The sequence below is a fragment of the Ceratotherium simum genome, chromosome X, assembly GCF_057802395.1.
Source record: "Ceratotherium simum simum isolate JZ-2026a chromosome X, ASM5780239v1, whole genome shotgun sequence".
NCBI lineage: Eukaryota > Metazoa > Chordata > Mammalia > Perissodactyla > Rhinocerotidae > Ceratotherium > Ceratotherium simum.
Genome location: NC_141940.1, coordinates 76,898,484 through 76,911,080, shown reverse-complemented (window position 1 = coordinate 76,911,080; position 12,597 = coordinate 76,898,484). Strand labels below are relative to the sequence as shown.

The 12,597-nt window shown below is 37.3% G+C and overlaps 1 pseudogene; it reads left to right on the top strand.

Moving 5' to 3' along the window:
* Nucleotides 1-11,499: 11,499 nt before the first annotated feature.
* LOC106803448 (selenoprotein W pseudogene) lies at nt 11,500-11,699 on the top strand (annotated as a pseudogene).
* Nucleotides 11,700-12,597: the final 898 nt, after the last annotated feature.

Genomic DNA, 12,597 nt, shown 5'->3' with positions numbered 1-12,597 from the left:
CTCCAGGTTTGTTCTTTTTTCTCAGGATTACTTTGGCTATTCGAAGTCTTTCATTGTTCCATATAAATTTTAGGATTCTTTGTTCTATTTCTGCCTAAAATATCATTGGGACTTTGATATGGATTGCATTGAATCTGTAGATTGCTTTAGGAAGTATGGACATTTTAAACGATGTTAATTCTTCCAATCCATAAGCATGGAATATCTTCACATTTATTTGTATCTTCTTTGATTTCCTTCAACAATGTTTTATAGTTTTCAGTGTACATGTCTTTCACCTCTTTGGTTAAATTTATTCCTAGATATTTTATTCTTTTTGTTGTGATTGTAAATGGGATTGCAGTCTTAATTTCTCTTTCTACTATTTCATTGTTAGTGTATAGAAACACAACTGATTATTGTATGTTGATTTTGTACCCTACAAATTTACTGTATTCTTTAATTGTTTCTAAGAGGTTTTTTCTGTATTCTTTAGGGTTTTCTATATATAAAACCATGTCATCTGCAAATAGTGACAGTTTTATCTCTTCCTTTCCAATTTAAATCCCTTTTATTTATTTTTCTTGCCTGATTGCTCTAGCTCCACTTTCAATACCTTGTTAAATCAGAGTGGTGAAAGTGGGCATGCTTGTCTTATATCCGCTCTTAGAGGGATAGCTTTCAGTTTTTCACTGTTGAGTATGATGTTAGCTGTGGGTTTGTCATATATGGACTTTATTCTGTTCATGTACTTTCCTTCTATGCCCATTTTATTCAGAGTTTTTATCATAAATGGATGCTGTGTCATGTCAAATGCTTTCTCTGCATCTATTGAGATGATTCTGTGATTTTTATTCTGCATTTAGTTAATGTGATGCATCACATTGATTGATTTGTGGATGATGAACCATCCTTGCATTAGTGGAATAAATCTCACTTGATCATGGTGTATGATCTTTTTAATGTATTGTATTAGATTTGGTAGTATTTTGTTGAGGATTTTTGCATCTATGTTGATCAGTGATATTAACTGTAATTTTCTTTTTTCATGTTGTCTTTGTCTGACTTGGTATCCAGGTAATGTTGGTCTCATAGGATGAGTTAGGAAGCATCCCCTCTTCTTCAATTTTTGGCAACAGTTTGAGAAGCATAGCTATTAAACCTTCTTTGAATGTTTGGTAGAATTCACCAGGGAAGTCGTCTGGCCCTGGACTTTTGTTTTTTGGGAGGTTTTTTATTACTGTTTCAATCTCTTTACTTGTGATTGGTCTATTCAGATTCTCTCTTTCTTCTTGATTCAGTTTCAGAAGGTTGTATGGTTCTAAGAATTTATTCATTTCTTCTAGATTGTCAAATTTGTTGATGTATAGTTTTTTGTAGTATTCTCTTATAATCCTTTGTATTTCTGTGCTGTTGTAAATTCTCCTCTTTCATTTCTGATTTTATTGATTTGAGCCTTCTCTCTTTTTTTCTTGGTGAGTCTTCCTAAAGGTTTGTCAATTTTGTTTATCCTTTCAAAGAACAAGCTCTTAGTTTCATTGACTTTTTGTATTCCTTTTTAGTCTCTATATCATTTATTTCCACTCTGATATTTATTATTTTCATTCTTCTACTGATTTTAGGATTCATTTGTTCTACCTTTTCTAGTTCCTTTAGATGCATTTTTAGATTGTTTATTTGATATTTTTCTTGTTTCTTAAGATAGATTTGTATTGCTATAAACTTCCCTCTTAGTACTGCTTTTGCTGTATCCCATAAATTTTGGTATGTCATATTTTCATTTTCATTTGTCTCCAGGTATTTTTTTATTTCTCCTTTGATTCCTTCATTGACACAATAGTTGCTCTGTAGCATTTTGTTTAACCTCTGCATGTTTGTGGCTTTCCCAGTTTTCTTCTTTAGTTGATATCTAATTTCATACAGTTGTGGTCAGAAAAGATGCTTGGTATTATTTCAATTTCTTAAATTTATTGAGACTTGTTCCGTGGCCTAATATGTGATCTATCCTGGAGAATGTTTCATGTGCATTTGATAAGAAAGTGTATTCTGCAGTTTTGAGGTGGAATGTTCTGTATATATCTACTAAGTCCACCTAGTCTAATGTGTCTAACATTAAGGCCAATGTTCCCTTATCAATCTTGTTTGGATGATATATCCATTGATGTAAGTGGAGAGTTCAAGTCCCCTACTATTATTGTGTTACTGTCAATTTCTCCTTTTATGTCTGTTAATAATGGCTTTATGTATTTAGGTGCTTCTATGTTGGACACACAAATATTTAGAAGTATTATATCCTATTGTTGGAGTGTTCCCTTTATCATTATGTAGTACCCTTCTTTGTCTCTTGTTACAGTTTTCGTTTTATAGTCTATTTTGTCTGATATAAGTATTGTTACCCCAGCTCTCTTTTTGTTTCCATTTGCATGGAGTATCTTCTTCCGTCCATTTACTTTTAGTTTGTGAGTGTCTTTAGGTCTGAAGTGTTTCTCTTTCATGCAGCATATATATCGACCTTGTTTTTTTAATCCATTCAGCCACCTTATATCTTTTGATTGGAGAATTTAGTCCATTGACATTTAAAGTAGCTATTGATAAGTATGTCCTTATTGCCATTTTGTTACTTTTTTTTCTGGGTGATTTTGTACTTCTTCTCTTTTCCTTTCTTCTCTTGCTTTCTTCCCTTGTGATTTGATGGCTTTCTTTAGTGTTATGTTTGGGTTCCTCTCTCATTTCTTTTTGTGTATTTATTATAGGTTTTTGGTTTGTGATTTCCATGAGGTTTATATATAACTTAACGTAAATAACAATCTATATTAAGTTGATGGTCTCTTAAGTTTGACCTGTTGGGGCTGGCCCGGTGGTGCAAGCGGTGAAGTGCGTGCGCTCCACTGCAGTGGCCCGGGGTTCGCCGGTTTGGATCCCGGGTGCGCACCAACGCACCGCTTGTCGGGCCATGCTGTGGCGGCGTCCCATATAAAGTGGAGGAAGATGGGCATTGATGTTAGCCCAGGGCCAGTCTTCATCAGAAGAAAGAGGAAGATTGGCAGATGTTAGCTCAAGTCCGATCTTCCTCACACACAAAAAAAAAAACTTTGACCTGTCACTAAAAGCCCTACACTTTTACTTCCCCCCTACATTTTGTTTTTGATATCATATTTTACCTCTTTTATTTTGGTGTATGCCTTAAGCTCTTATCATGGAAATAGATACTTTTAGTATTTTTGTCTTTTGTCCTTTCTACTAGCTTCATAGGTAGTAGATCCACTACCTTTACTGTATATTTGTCTTTACCAGTGATATTTTTGTTTGGTAACTTTCGTATTCCATTTGTGGTCTTTTCTTTTCCACTTAAATGAGTCTCTGTAACATTTCTTGTAAGGCCAGTTTAGCAGTGATGAACTCCTTTAGCTTTTTCTTGTCTGGAAAATTCTTTCTCTCTCCTTCCATTCTGAATGATAACCTTTCTGGGTAGATTATTCTTGGCTGTAGATTTTCTCCTTTCGCCACTTTGAATATATTGTTACACCTCTTTCTAGTCTGTGAAAGGTTTCTGCTGAGAAGTCAGCTGATAGCCTTATGCGATTTCCTTTGCATGTAACTTGTTGCCTTTCTGTTGCAACTTTTAAGATTTTCTTTTTACCTTTAGTTCTTGATATTTTAATTATAATATGTCTCGGTGTGGACCTCTTTGGGTTCATCTTGTTTGGTGCTTTCTGTGCTTCCTGTACCTGGATGTCTTTTTCCTTCCTCAGGTTAGGGAAGTTTTCAGCTATTATTTCTTCAAATAGATTCTCTGGACCCTTTGTCTCTCTCTTCTCCTTTTGTGACACCTGTAATATTGATGTTAGTATGCTTTATGTTGTCCCAGAGGTCCCTTAGACTGTCCTTGATCTTCTTAATTCTTTTTTCATTTTTCTGTTCAGCTTGGCTGATTTCCTCTACTCTTTCATCCAGGCCGCTGATCCCTTCTTCTGTGTCATCTTCTCTGCTGTTGATACCCTTTAGTGAATTTTTCATTTCCATTATTGTCTAAGTAGCCTTTTAAAGGGAAAATAGTGGCTGTTGGGAAATTGGTGTATGTAGAAAGAGAGGAAGCCTTTAAAGTCAGAGGGCCCAGAGTTCAAATCCTATCTTTCTCACTTCTTCTGTGACATTGGTGTGGTCGCTCCACCTTTTTGAATCCCAATTCCTCAGTTCTAAAATAAGGTTAATAATGCCTACATTATACGTCAATGTAAAGACTTAATGAGATAAAGTAGGTAAAGCACCTGTTACATATTATTCAGATTCTTGGATAATCTCAGAGCCATCTCATGTCCACTTTCACTTTTTTTCATGAGACATCTTATTCTGAGCCCCTCCCACCCCATGCTCGAGATCAGCAGAGTCCCTATATTAGAAGGTTTTCCTCTGTTACCTAGTCTACCTCTCTCCCTCTGGTATCTGCTGCCATATAATCCTTTCACTTGGCCAGTGGCAGGTATAACAAGAGGAAGTTGGGGTCCATGCAGCAGTCCAAACTTCTAGTCTGAGTTCTAATGAGCTTTGTCTATTTTCTTATAGTTCATATTGGCACTACTGGCAGCACATGAGACCATGGAAAAGCTACTGGCCCAGGAGTCAAGAGACCTAGGTGAGTCCACTCCCATATCTGTGAAATGGGAGATTGTATGTACATGGGCGGTGGACAGGCTGGCATTGAAAGAGATGGTTTTTAATGTTCCCCTAGTGATAATGTTTCATGAGTCAAAAGATTGGTGGTCCATATTCATTAAGATTGGAAACTGGAACCAAAGCATCCTAAAGAACCTGATGAGAATATTACTTCTCATTCATTCCACAGGACCAGGATCCTAGGCACTACCTCCTTAAGAGAGGACTGCAACTTGTATGAAACACATGGGATACACTGAAAGGATTCTTCTCTGAATGAGTTAAACTGACAAGAGAGTGAATACAACTGAAGGGGTGAGTTCTTTATATTATTTTCACTTTTTTAAATTTTTTGTTTATTGCAGTAACATTGGTTTATAACTACCCAGAGAGGTAGAAATTCAAATTTTTGTAACTACTCCAGGAAAACGCAGCTGCTTAGGATTTCATGTTTATCTGCCTGAGCCATGGGTGTTGGTTCCAGCAAGGAAGAATGCTGATACATATAAAAGCCATGGTAATGTACTGCCATTCTCTCTGGCACAGTGTGTTTCCAAGACCAACTTTATTCTGTTAGAAATTGTGTCAAGTTCAAGAGGACCTTATTCCATGGAGCTGTGAGCATCTGAGAGTACTAACTATAATTAGGATTTTTCTTTATGCACCTGGTGATCATTCAGTTACAAAGGACTGGATTTATATTTTCTTTCCTACGTTTAGCCACTTTTCTTTTTCTTTCTCTTTTCATCATCTCTGCTTCTCCTCACCTTTTAATCTCCTTTTCTCTACTTCTCTTCTGCTTTCTTCTCCTTTATTCTGTATCTTTCTTGCCTTCTCCTCCTCTTCTGTCTCCTTCCTTTCTTTCATATTATCCTCTCATCCTTCTTCCCTTTTTCTCATGTCCTCTCTTCTCTTTCTTCTATTCTCTCTTACTCCATTTTATCTTCATCTGTTCTCTTCTTCTTTACCTAATCGCCAGTGATGCCAAGAGACAAAGTTACCTATGGACATTTTTTCTCTTTCCAAGAGGATTGAAACTCCAGCCAGACATATTGAAAGAAATTCTATACGGCGCAAAAAGGCCCCATGAAATCATCCCAGATATGCCCCACCAAATTCAAGTCAGTACATTTCCAATAGCCATCTCATTGCCTCTTATGTCCTCCCTAATTCTCTCATTCCTTGGTATCCACTCACTATATAGCTGCCGTTACCATTAAAAACTTTGTAATTGGGAACTAGCTGTGTGTAAGCTCTGTACCAAATTAATACTCAGGTCCCTTTCCCAAGGAGATTTATAGGCCATGACAGATAACACTTGATACAAGTAGATGAAAGGACAAAATATTAAAATGTCAGAGCAAGAGACCATGAAGTCTACCCTCTAATGTTATGGTATTGGAATCTAGGGAATTATCCTGCAACCATCAGGGGTCAGATCATGTAGGGCTTGGTAGGCCTTAGTATAGACCTGGGATGATGCTTTAAGCACAATGGGCAGCTCTTTATTGGTCATGCTTCCCTCAGCGAAAGGCTGTGTCTCATTTGTTTCTGTAATATTAACGTCTAGTACAGGGGCCTCTCCAGTAAATGAGTATTGATTGACTGATCTCCAAGTTAGGGCAGGATCCTACATTGTACCTCTAGAAAATTTTCTTTGTTCAAATGTAAAGTGAGGTTAATAACAGTAACTTCCTTATAGAGTTAATGTGAGGATTAAATGAGATAATCTATGTAAAGCATGGTCCACAAAGTCTAAAATATGTACTATATAGCCCTTTACAGAAAACAATTGCCCATCCTTTGCCTAGAATAGCATCTAGCACATAGTGGGCCTGCAAAAAATATTTTATACCTGGCACATAAAAAGTGCTGTGTAAATTTAGTTGTTATTATTATTGGTATATATATTCCCAGAAATGGTAGCTCAACTGTAGTTTTTCTGCATAATCCAAAGATCATGGAGTGTATGGGTGAGTAAGTGTTAGGCCTGTCTTGACCCTGGTCCTACTGCAAAATAAAGTTTCTCAGCCTCAGTAGTACTGACATTTTTGGCCATATAATTCTTTGTTGTATGTGAGTGGGTAGGGGGTGGGATACTTTTTCTGTGTATTGTAGGATGTTTATCAGTATCTCTGCTATCTATTCACTAGACGCTAGCAGCACTCTCTCCCCATGTATAACAATGAAAAATGTCTCCAGGCATTGCCAATGTTCCTTGGGGGGCAAAATTGCTCCCATTAAGAACCACTGATCTAAAGAGATACAAAAATACAATGAAATGTGCCAGCCATTTGAATTCACAGGAGGCCCATGGTAGCTGACGTCTTCATTTAGGTGCCAGTTGCTCAACTCTGAGTGAGGAGGAGAGGGAAAGGGAGATCGGGGAGTTTCCAGTTTGAATCTAAATTAGAATTCAGACAGGTGTAGCATGTCTGGTAAACTGGTGGGCAGTCCTGCCAGAGGCCTATGCACAAAAGGGTCAAGGAGCTTCCTTATATCAGATTCACTCTGAAGGAAAAAGGTGGCAGGTTTGAGGAGCTTGCTGAAAAATCTGAATGATTAAGAGCTCAGTAGTGCTGATTAGGGGTATCTCTAATGAGGCAAAGTGCAAGAGGAGGAAAAGCACTTTCCTCTTCTTTGACTTAGGACTCCTAGTATCTTTGGCATAATGAAGGCACCATTGGTGTTGCACAGCAGAAGCCACAGGACTAGACAGAACAGAAGTAGTGAAGAGTAAGAGTGGACATAAATACACGTGAAATATGTCAGAGCCCTGGAAATATTTAAAAAATAGACTGCCAAGAGTTTGGGGTCTTTAATTAGTTATATAGATACAAGAACCAGTGAAATTTATACTATTCCTATATTCTTCATGTGCCCATATTTAATACCACAGGTTAGTGAAGCCTAAAGAAATCCAAAACCCCGGCAGATATTTGGTCAGTAAACATTTGTTTAATGAAGTGATTAGCAAATGGATGGGTCTCCAGATGATGAACTTTTGAACACATCAATATGAATACTTGCGAGTTGGGAGATCTTGCTTCCAATTCCCCTATTTGACCTTGTGAAAGTCATTTTCCTTCACTTGGCCTCAGTTTCCTCATCCTTGAAGTAGGGAGGTTGGACTAGATGATCTTTAAGATTCTTTCTAGCCCTGACATTCTAGGCACCATTGATTTTACACACAGTTGTGGATCAGTGAAAACATTCATTTCTCTTCTAGAACCTTCTTAGTAAACCACAGATGCTGAAACATAGAAGCATAGACAGATTCTTAGGACTCCTCTCATCCTTGTTCCACAGCCTGGAGGCAGGTGTGTTTCTATAACATATTCTTGTTTTTCTCTAACCTACTTTTAAAGGCAAAATGACTCCAGGCCTCCCATTTTACATGTGAGGTCTAATTAAGCACTCTCCTGATGCTGCTTAAAGACTATCTGGTCATCTTTTAACCTCAGTTGCAGACCCTTTATATGATTAAAGAGAGTTTTCAAAGTCATTTTTAAGCCCTCTCTGATTCAGGCCAAATACTTCAATACTTAGTCTCCCTAAGGGCCTATTTCCAAGTCTTTTAGTCATATTCAGTCTTCTCCTGTGCATGCTTTCCAGTACTGGACTGGGAATCAGAAAATGTGAGAATTAAGTCCTGGCTCTTCCACTAACTTTCTCTGTTACTATGAGCAGGTTATTTAATCTTTTGGCCATAGTTTCCTTAGCTGAAAAGTGAGGCTAATAATCCCTGCCCTGCCTATGGATTGGAAGGAAGCTTGCCTATCCGAAGGACTCAGAATAGTGGATCAATGTCTAAATTATGGCTTTGAAAGCAGCACAGAGACCCAGACAATATGTCATTCCCAAGAACTGACCATAAAATCCCAACAACAATACAGTTAATCTGAACTGGAGAAACAAACTGTGGTGCATCCATATAATGGAATACTATCCAAATGTTAATAAATATTAAATGCATTTTGCTAAGTGAAAAACACCAGACCCAAAAGCTTACTTACTGGAAGATTCCCTTGCATGAGATATTGAAAAAGGTAAAATTATAGGGATGGAAAACAGATCAATGATTGTCAGAGGTTAGGAGTGGAAGGAGAGGTTGACTTCAAAGGTGCAAGACGAGAGCATTTTTAGGGTTATGGGACTGTTCTGTATGGAATTGTGATAGTAGACACCTAGCTCTATGTAATTGCCAAAGCCCATAGAATTGAGATTTCTGATCTAGGCAAGATGATGGCATAAATTTGTCTCTCTGTGCTGGTTACCTCTATATACACCTATAAATCCTGCAAATAACTCAAGAGACATTGAAAAGAGAATGCTAAAAGGGGGAAGACGTAGGAGAACTAGTTAGGGACCCCAGGACTGGAGGAAAACACATCAGCAGGGTATCTTACTACCCCCATCCAACAGAAGAAGGTGACCCAGGCCTGATATGTCTCTACCCCCAAGCTAGCAACAGAAAGTGGCAGGTAGAAGTATCCCTTCCCCAGATTTAAAGGGATTATTGCCTAATATACCAGGCAAGGGAGATCAATTGGAACCCCTGCTAACAATAAGGAAGTGTTCTCCCTGCTAACAATAAGGAAGTGTTCTCTCTACCTGCTGGATCTGAGATATTCCTCCACTTTCTAAAGACACACAAAGACTACTCCTTCACACAAAGAGCACCAGAGACTGTGGGCACCAGCAGGGATGATCCCACCACAAGTGCCAACCCAAGAAGTACTCTCCTTTCCCGCAGATTCTGGCACCCCCCTCCCCCACCTATAAATGCAGCATGACTAGAGGCAAGGGCACAGGGTATAATGGCACAAAACCAGCCTCAGACAGGGAAACACTCTCTTTCCCTGCCACACTTGACTCCTCTCATGTACCCAGAGAAACTTGTGCTGGGGATAGGGGGTCATCTTAAGGGCCATCATACCAAAAAAGTGGCTTTAACTCAGGAAAAGCTCTCTGTTCCCCCAAAGCAGTAGGTAGTCACCACAGTAAGTGTCCAGCCTGGAAAGTATGCTTTGTTCCCAAAGGAAGGAGACTCCTTTCCCACACCTACAAGCACAAGCGTGTAGAAGCTCCTTCCACTCCATCAAGCAGCATCAGCAGGGACCAGCGGGAGCCCCACAACTATTATATTAATGAAGTAGACCAAAATATTACCATAAAGGCTCATAAACTTAGAATATTATTGGACTACAGCCCACAAAAGTAGGCCAGGACCTGTGTGCTGTACCTGAACAGGGTGACTCCCTGCTAAAATAAAAGATTTATATAGGACCCAGAGTCTCCTAATATAATAATGAAAATGTCAGGATACAATAAAAAAAATCACCCATTATAACAGGCAGCAGGAAAACTGCAACTTGAATAACAAAAGACAATCAACTGACTCCAACACTGAGAGGATCAGTGTTGGAAAGACATGACAAGGATTTTATATCAGCCATCATCAAAGCATCAAAATGCTTCAACAAGCAATTACAAATTTTCTTGAAAAAAATTAGAAAATGGAAAATATCAATGAAGAAATATAAGTTAAAAATATAACCAATTGGAAATTATAGAACTAAAATATACAATAATTGAAATTTTTTAAAAAGTCACTGGATGGGCTCAGTGTAGTGGATACAAGAGAGGATAGAATCAATGAATCTGAGTACAGAACAATAGAATTTATGCAATCTGAACTGCAGAGAAAAAAATAATGAACAGAGCCTCAAGGACCTATGGGACAATAACAAAAGATCCAGCATTCATATCATCAGAGTCTCAAAAGAAGAGGAAGAGTGTCCCTGAAAGAGTATTTGGAGAAATAATTGTTGAAACTTTCCCAAATTTGGTGAAAGAGGTAGGCCTCCAGATTCAAGAAACTGAGCAAACTCAAAACAGGATAAACTCAAAGAAATCCATGCTAAGACATATCATAACTGAACTTGTGAAAAGTATTGAAAGCAACCAAAGAGAAAAGACATGATACCTATAGAAGAACATCAATTTGAATAACAACAGCTTCTAATCAGAAACCATGGAAGTCAGAAAGAAGTGGCACAAAAAGTTTTAATTACTAAAAGAAAAGAACTGACAACTGTGAATTTTGTATCCAGGAAAACTATTATTGAGGAATGAAGAAGAAATAAAGACATTCTCAAATGAAGGAAAACTAAAAGAATTTGTCTCTATCATCTCTATCCTTAAAGAAAAGATAAAAGAAGTTTCTTAAACAAAAAAGGAAATTATAAAAGAAGAAATCTTGGAGCTAAAAGAAGAAAGAATGAACAATGGATAGAGCAAAAATATGGGGAAGTACAATAGACTATCCTTCAACAACATAGATATATCACACATGTTTAACAGCAAAACTTTAAAACTTTGGCTCTGTGAAAGCCTATGTAAAGAGGATAAAAAGACATGCAACAAAGAGAAAGAAAAATTTGTAAATCACATATCCAAAATAAATCTAGTGTATAAAATATATAATAAACTCTCAAAATTCAACAGTAAAAAAACAAACAATCCAATCAGAAAATAGGAAAAAGACAGGAACAGCCATTTTACTGAAGATGGCAAATAAGAACATGAAAAGATGTTTAACATTATTAGCCATAAGGAAAATTCAAACTAAGACCGCAATGAAATATCACTATACATTTATCAGAATACCTAAAATAAAAGAGTTTTAACACCAAATGCTAGCAAGGATGAAGATAAACTGAATGATTCATACATTGCTGACAGGAATGTGAAATGCTACAGCCACTCTGGAAAACAATTTAGAACTTTCTTATAAAACTAAACATGCAGACTCCAAATTTGCAGAAACCTTGCACTTCTACTCTGGGCTCGTGGGATCCACTCTTGAGCAGATGTTTAGATTCCAAATTATGGTTCTCAATGTCCGAGTAGTTTATGGTGATGCTTGAGGCTACAAATACAAGTATCTTTAGCTCAAGACGAAGCTACAAAATGAGTTCCCCAGACACCCAGACATCAGTGGCAAGGGGACAATCCAGGCCACCTAGTTCTTTGAAGTGATGGAGGAGATTAAAGATACATGATGAATAAATGTAATATAAGATCTTGAATTGGATATTGAAATTAAAACAGGACATTAGTAGAAAATCTGGAGAAATCCAAAGAAGTGTCAAGTTAGTAGTATTGGACCTATGTGAACTCTTTAGTTTTGATTATTATACCATGGTAATATAAGATGTTCACATTACAAGAAGCTAGGAGAAGTATAGATGTGAACACTGTACTATCTTTGCAACTCTTCTATAAGTTTAAATTTATTTCAAAACAAAATATTTTTAAAAGTTAATCTGGACTTCTGGTTTTAGCACTAACATGTAAAGGGCTTGGAAGTATCACTGTCATTCTTGCTGGAAGAAAAAAATCTAAACAAACTGAATATCAATGACTTTTCTTGGACTTACTAGAGAATTGAGGTCTTAGAGTAATTACCAACCTCAAAATTTGGAGGTACAAATTACTAAAGAAAATCAGAGCTGAGATTAGCTTGCATAGAGCAGAAGCCACTGGAGCCACAAATCAGTAGGAACACTTAAATGGTAACTTTAACAAATTGCTAGTGGCTGAGTGTGGAATACTATAAGAGCAAAAATCTCCTGGGGCTGAAGTCTTAGGAAGGCTCCACACTTACGTGGGTTATACCTCCAAGAATCTCACCACATTCTCAAAGTAAAGAGCCAAGAAAAATATGCTTCAGTTTATGGTAAGAAAAGGGAAAATTAACTATTTTTAAATGCATACAGAGTGTCCTCCAAAAAGGGCTATTCTGCAAGAAAAAAAGACTTTACCAGAGCCTTATTCAACCTGAAAGAAGGACACGTACCCAAATCCAGGCCCCTCTAACCTTCCTGTCTCACCTACAAATGGAAAAAAGCTAAGGAATATTTTGTAAAGTTACATAGGCCCACAAAGAGAATAAGTAAT